The following is a 6,325-nucleotide window of genomic DNA, read 5'->3' as shown; positions in this document are numbered from 1 at the left end:
TTTTCAAACATAAATTAATTTCATCAGGTAGAGATCTGCGTATTTAAATGATTTAATTTCTATTTTTTAAATGTGCACTGTACAAATAAAGGTTAGATAAAGCATGACTAAGGCGCTCCATGACTTTGTAAAAAGAGCATGGCTGGCCATCGTGTCCACACAACATGCTCAGTACAGGTTCATGGTTTCACATAAGTCTATATTTTTTGTCTCAGATGTTTCTGTTTTTTATGATTTTCTATGCTTTTTTTTTGTTTGTTTGTTTTTTCCAAGTGCTGGACGAGATGATAGACCTCTTTATTGTACTGTACCATGTAATGAAGCATGGCAATTTGATGTGTGGATGATGTGTCTGGACTGTGGCTTTAAATGTTTTGGGGCTTTTTTTTTTTTTATTTCTTCCAAAGTTGCCAAGCAGTGAGAAGAGCCAGAACGAGAGAACATTGGTGTGAGCTTCTCATAGGTATTCATGCTGTGAAAACAGGGTTTTTTTCTAAACCTAAGCACTAGAGAGCGTAATGATAGAAATGTGTACACAGAATTTTTGGTGACATGTTGACCGTTATGATTCTGTGTCGCTAGGATTTAAATTTGACCATGATTTGTATGTTTGGAGATTTTATGTTGTTAAATAGTTCTCTGCCCACGTTTGTCCTGGACTTTTTGCTGATTATTGAATCCTGTTAAACAGCTTCAGAATGAACCTCTTACTCTCCTATACATGTGTCAATTTGTTTTTTGGTTGTCAGCCTAAATGGTGTTCCTGCTTTGGATTGCCCACTAATTTAGAGCATTGGTGACCAAATATGTTTACCTCTGTAACTGCGATTCATGCCTACCTAGAGACCAGTTAGTCAGAATAAGATATGAACACAAACTGTCCAGCCTGATTTTGTGTAAATGGGTACCACGTAAGAAAAAAGACCAAATCAGTGATTTGCAAATTAAACCTTGGATTTAATGCAAAATTGTACAACGGCATATCCATATAGTATAACTAATTTTAGTGTTTTGGTTGGCTGGAAATTGTTGAATGTTTCAATCTGTAGATCCTCAGGCAATATTGCAATAAAAGCACACAATTATTTAGGGAAAAATCAAGAACGCATCAGCATCAGATTCATTTAAACGAAAATCAATTCGTTTAAAACTTTTAAACATATACATCGTTGCGTTCTATTTTTTCTATGTGGTTTTCAACAGCTGGTGAGGTTTGCCTCTTGTAAAATTGGAAGTGGAAGGAGATGGCTTATATTATGTTAAAAGTTTGAAATCTGCAGATAAACTGCGTAACAGATGTTTAAGGTACTTTTGCTAAGAAGTAACTCTTAAACAAGAAAAAATTAAAATACATCAAAACAACTGGCAACAGATGATGCATTATTGTTTGCATATTTATATTTTTTTTAAGTTCATAGAAAGTTATCTTGATCGCTGAAATTAAAATATCCCACTGATGGAGAGAATTTTGTTTTATATTTTCTGTATGTTCCATGTTTTTGAGCTGGAAAGACTAGTGAGAACCTACAATCCCATCCAGGCTCAGGTTTCAGAAACACTCTGCTTTATCACAGAGTAGGATCTGCAGGATCTAAAGGCATGCACTTGTCTTTCTTGTGACTCTGCTGTCATGTTTTGTTTTTGGTTATATTTTGTATTAATGTGATCCTCCAGTGACAGTACTAATGCCTTAATTTCCAACTTGTAGAAAAATATTAAAATTTTGGGAAGCAGTATTCAGAATAAAAACCTTGTTTCACATGGGATTGGATTAGATCATCTGGTACATTACCCATGTCCATTATCAGTGTACAACTGAAGTTTATACCCCTTTGCTGGGATATTTTTTGTGGTGCTAAAGCCTAACACAAGCATGCTAACTGGAAGGAAATGGAAACTGTATGCAGTTCAAACAGCCAGATAGACTAAAGACCTATAGGTAGGTGTGGTTGCTGGCTGAATCCATTGCAAGTCTCTAGTATGTTTTGTTTTGTTTTTTGCTTTAAGTCAGTCTGTGTAATAAGAGTATTTTCCATTATGAACTAAGAGATGGTCTGACAGGGCAGCTAACATATAGCTCCTTTAGGAGGTGACTTGACTGGCCAAAACTGATCCATATACAGAAGTAGGTGAGAGTTTTCTTGATTGTCAGCTCACTGGGTCTCAGTATCAGGTGAAACTGACTTTTTCATCACATGATTATCAGTAGTCTAAAAGTATGTAAGGTTGTTCAGGTAATGTGTTCACCATTGGGCAATGGTTATTCTATTTGTAGTATTTGTGCCTTGAGTTTTTATGTTACTTTAGGACTTTACATTTTTAGCATAGATATTAAAAAATGTTCTATTTTACTGAATTATCAGTGATTTTCACCCTTCATATTAATTATATGAAGTCTAAAAGAATATGCAGTATGTTTTTCATGTTTCAGATCCAAAAGGTTTTGATGGAATGTTTTGCATACTTTGTCCTCTCTTGCCTTGATGTCCTGTCATCCTTTAATGATCTACCATGACTAACTGTGGGTCATTTTTAAGAAAATCTTGCCAACGATGCACTAAGACTGAGCTGTCAGGGCAGTGGACATTTTATCCATGTCCTTTGTAGCTGAGGTGCCTTTAAAAATGATAAATAAATAAACAATCTGTGTTTCACATCCTTCCAAGACAATATAGTTTGAAGGCAACTACATATTTTGTGCAAAGATCCTCAAGCTTTGAGGCTAATCAAAACAATGGCTACACCTTAAAACATATTTTATTTTCTTCATTCTGTATGGCTCGGTCTTAAAATTCATCTGTGCACAAGATATTGTAGGCCATAACTAGTTTCCATGTGCATGAAGACAAGCAGAAACGAGGTTTTGTTGCTTTTATGGCTGGCACAGGTGGTAACTTTCCACTGTGTAGAAAGCGGTTACTAAGAACCTGATGTGATGACTTTATGACCTTGACAGTTTGGGACGTTCATACCTCTTTGGGTGATTGCCAGTAAGTTCACCATTTTAGTGATAAACCGTCAAGTTCGTTCATATGGTGAAAAAACCCAAAATATGTTAAGTTGCTGTTGTTTATAGCTACAGTGGTTGTTATTTCAGAGTTGATAAAGTAGAGACATTTTCTAAATAATGGCCCAATTGTGTCATGAAACTAAGAGTAATAACTGAAATATTAGAAAGAAAACAAAATCACTCCCTGTACGGAAGATTAGGGCCACTGGAAAAAAAATCTGAGAAAAAAGTCAGAATTCTGACTTTTTTCTCAGAATTCTGAAAAAAAATAATTTTGATGAAAAAGTCAGAATTCTGAGAAAAAAGTCAGAATTCTGATTTTTTTCATCAAAATTATTTTTTTTCAGAATTCTGAGATTAAAGTCAGAATTCTGACTTTTTTCTCAGAATTCAGGAAAAGAAAAAAGAAAAAGACGTGCCCACTTTTTTTTTTCCAGTGGCCCTAATCCTCTTCCGTACTCCCTGCCATGCTCAAGTTGGTCTGAGTATTTTAGATTTCATCCCAGTTTCATCTAAACAAAGTAGCCTGTGTTCTTTGTAGCTCTTTGATCCTAACTGTCTAATTGTCACGTTTTTCATGCCCACATCTCTATAAAAGAACAAATGAGCCAAACCTGTTAAAATGTTAATGTAGCACCTACTCCCTGGAGTTGTGCCTCTTACTAGCAAGTGCTAGAGCCCTTCATATTGTCAGATTTCTGCGGTCTTTAGTTCCAGACAGTATAAAACAATTTAAGTGTTTTATGTTGTTACTTTGTGAAAGCTTTTTTTTTTCTGTCAATCAAAAAGTAAATAAACACATCAGCATATTCTGGAAAGTGAGCTGTCTCATCTGCTTTCTTGTCCTCATAACATTACATGTATTTGTTGTGACATTTATCTCCAGACTGCCTTGGTGAAGAATGAACTTTAATTGGACTTAGATATGCAGATCCGTGTGTGTGTGTGTGTGTGTGTTTTAACAACGAGTCAGTGTTTGACTTTGTACAACATGAAAGTAGATTTGAAATCAAACAATGAGGCAGGGTCTGTCCCAGCTATCAGTTCGATTCAGTTTTATTTATATAGCATCAAATCCCAACAAGAGTCACTTAAATGTGCTTTACACTGTAAGACAACTTATAATCAGACAACCCCCTAAGACAGGGATATCAAACTAATTTTACTTTCTTAAGTGAACCAGAGCAGTGAAATTCCTCTTTTGGTCAATGTAAAGATATTTAACTAAACATTTAATCCCTTATATTCTAATAAAAGAAAGTATAAGTACACTTGCAGCAATACGTCTCACAAGTCTGCTCTCTCATGCATCCATCTGAGTATGAAAAAAGAAAGAAAGGACTTACAGAGAAAGAGCATAGGAAAAAAGTGCTGCCGTGACTGGGTGAATGAGTCAAGGTGTGTACTCAGAGTAGAAACGCGCTATATAAGAAGCAGTCAGTTTACCAAGTTTAAAGATATCATTCATCTGCTCTTCTTCAGTGCCTTGTGCCAACAGAGTGCAGAGCAGCTAATCTACAGAGGTTGATTATTTTGTTAATAATTTTACATCTTCATTGCCTATAACTCTGGATACTGTAGCTCTTATGAAAAAAGGGAACCTCAAATCAGACGTACTTGACTCCCTGGTTTGACTCTCAAATGCGCACCTTAAAGTAGATAGCTCATAAGCTGGAGAGTACTGACAGAGACTAGAAAGAGAGATCATATTTGTCCTATATTCATTGACTCCCTGTTAAATGAGAGCACTATCACATAATGAGAAAACAAACTCTTGGGTTCAAGAAACATCCATCTATCCTTTGCATGCTAAATGCAACAATCACCACACCTTTTCCCCCGCATTTATATTTTTGGGATCAGTTCATCCTGCGCATGCATTACAGAGTGGAAAATCAATCAAGCTTATTGATTTTAGCTCAGCAACACTCCACTGGGTTCACTGTCATTTTCACTAAGCCTCAGGTTCATGATGAACTCGTTTTGATATTTGATTTGATTTGATATACCTTTATTAGTTTTATAGAAATTTCACAAGGCTGCCGACCTATTGCACACAATGGCGGCGCCATCTTACCCTCCGACCATACATACATTACACAAAACATCACGTGGGGAAGACAGGTCAGAGAGGTATAACAATGGAAAAATGCACCACATGAGGAAAGATAAGGAGAAAAAAATAACTCCCCCCAGACTGAGCTCCAACAGGGAGATCAGTTTGAGAACAGAAATAAACACCTCTGCACATAGCAAATGAAAAAAACTCTTAATACACCAAAGAAACACATGACAAGCAACAGGGGTGGGTAAAGGGTGAGAGACAGCTGAATTAGACAGTACATCCGGGCCTGCACCCTTTGCGCTGGTCTCCATGATCCACCGTCAACATCGGAAGGGAATAAGCATCGAAGGCGTTTGGGAAGGGAGGGGGGATGAGTGTGTGCATATCAGTGTATATATGTATGTGTGTGTGTGTGTCCAGAGTTCAGCTGAGACAGTGTCCTTCGCCCTGCCAGGCTAAGTAAACAGTCTTCCAGCCAACCCAGGTGGCCTTGCATGGAATGGGAAGGAACAGTCTAAACACAGTCGTTATCAGGGTGTCGCTGAGAGGGTATCCACGTGAAGTGATGGTGCTTTTTACTTTAGTGCGAACAACTCATATGAATATGGTATTCCTGCTCGGGGGCCACTCGTTCCCATGAGCACAATTGCAATGAACATGACTGGCCTTTAAAAAAAGATTTAAGTTGATGTTATGAGCCAACTTCCAGTGTCAACTTTCACATGAATGCAATTGTCATGCAAGGTTTTTATATTACTATATTTGATGTGACTAGTATTATTTATTTCTTTTGCTTAAATACTGTTGTTGATCATATGACCAAATTATTAAGCTTGAAACTGACTTTCACACAGTCTACCACTCCTTCATGTGTTTTTGGAATACAGTTGACAGCTACTGACAGCCATTGTTTACACCAATGGCAGATTTTCTTGGAGCAGTGTTATGCTGATTTGATCAACTACGTCTGGACAAGTCTGCCTTGTTACTACCACCATCACAAACCTCTTAAAACATAGAATGGTCCTAACCACATCTGCCCATGTGTACTCCATGTGTCTACATACTGCAACAACAACTACCACCACCAACTCTTTTTTTGTTTGTTTTTTTTGTTTGGCAAGAAGATGTCCTTGTAGGCTATGATGCATACTGGACTGCCAAATCTAACACACTCTGAAGGGTTCTTTAACCAGAATAACACCTCTTGTCAAAATGCCCTGAGATGAGATTGGTTCCAACTGGCCTTC

This window comes from Diplotaxodon limnothrissa, linkage group LG17 (genome assembly GCF_057381915.1).
Source record: "Diplotaxodon limnothrissa isolate DT_005_m linkage group LG17, D_limnothrissa_male_GT1.1, whole genome shotgun sequence".
NCBI classification, from domain to species: Eukaryota; Metazoa; Chordata; class Actinopteri; order Cichliformes; family Cichlidae; genus Diplotaxodon; species Diplotaxodon limnothrissa.
Note: the sequence above shows the minus strand (reverse complement) of the source record.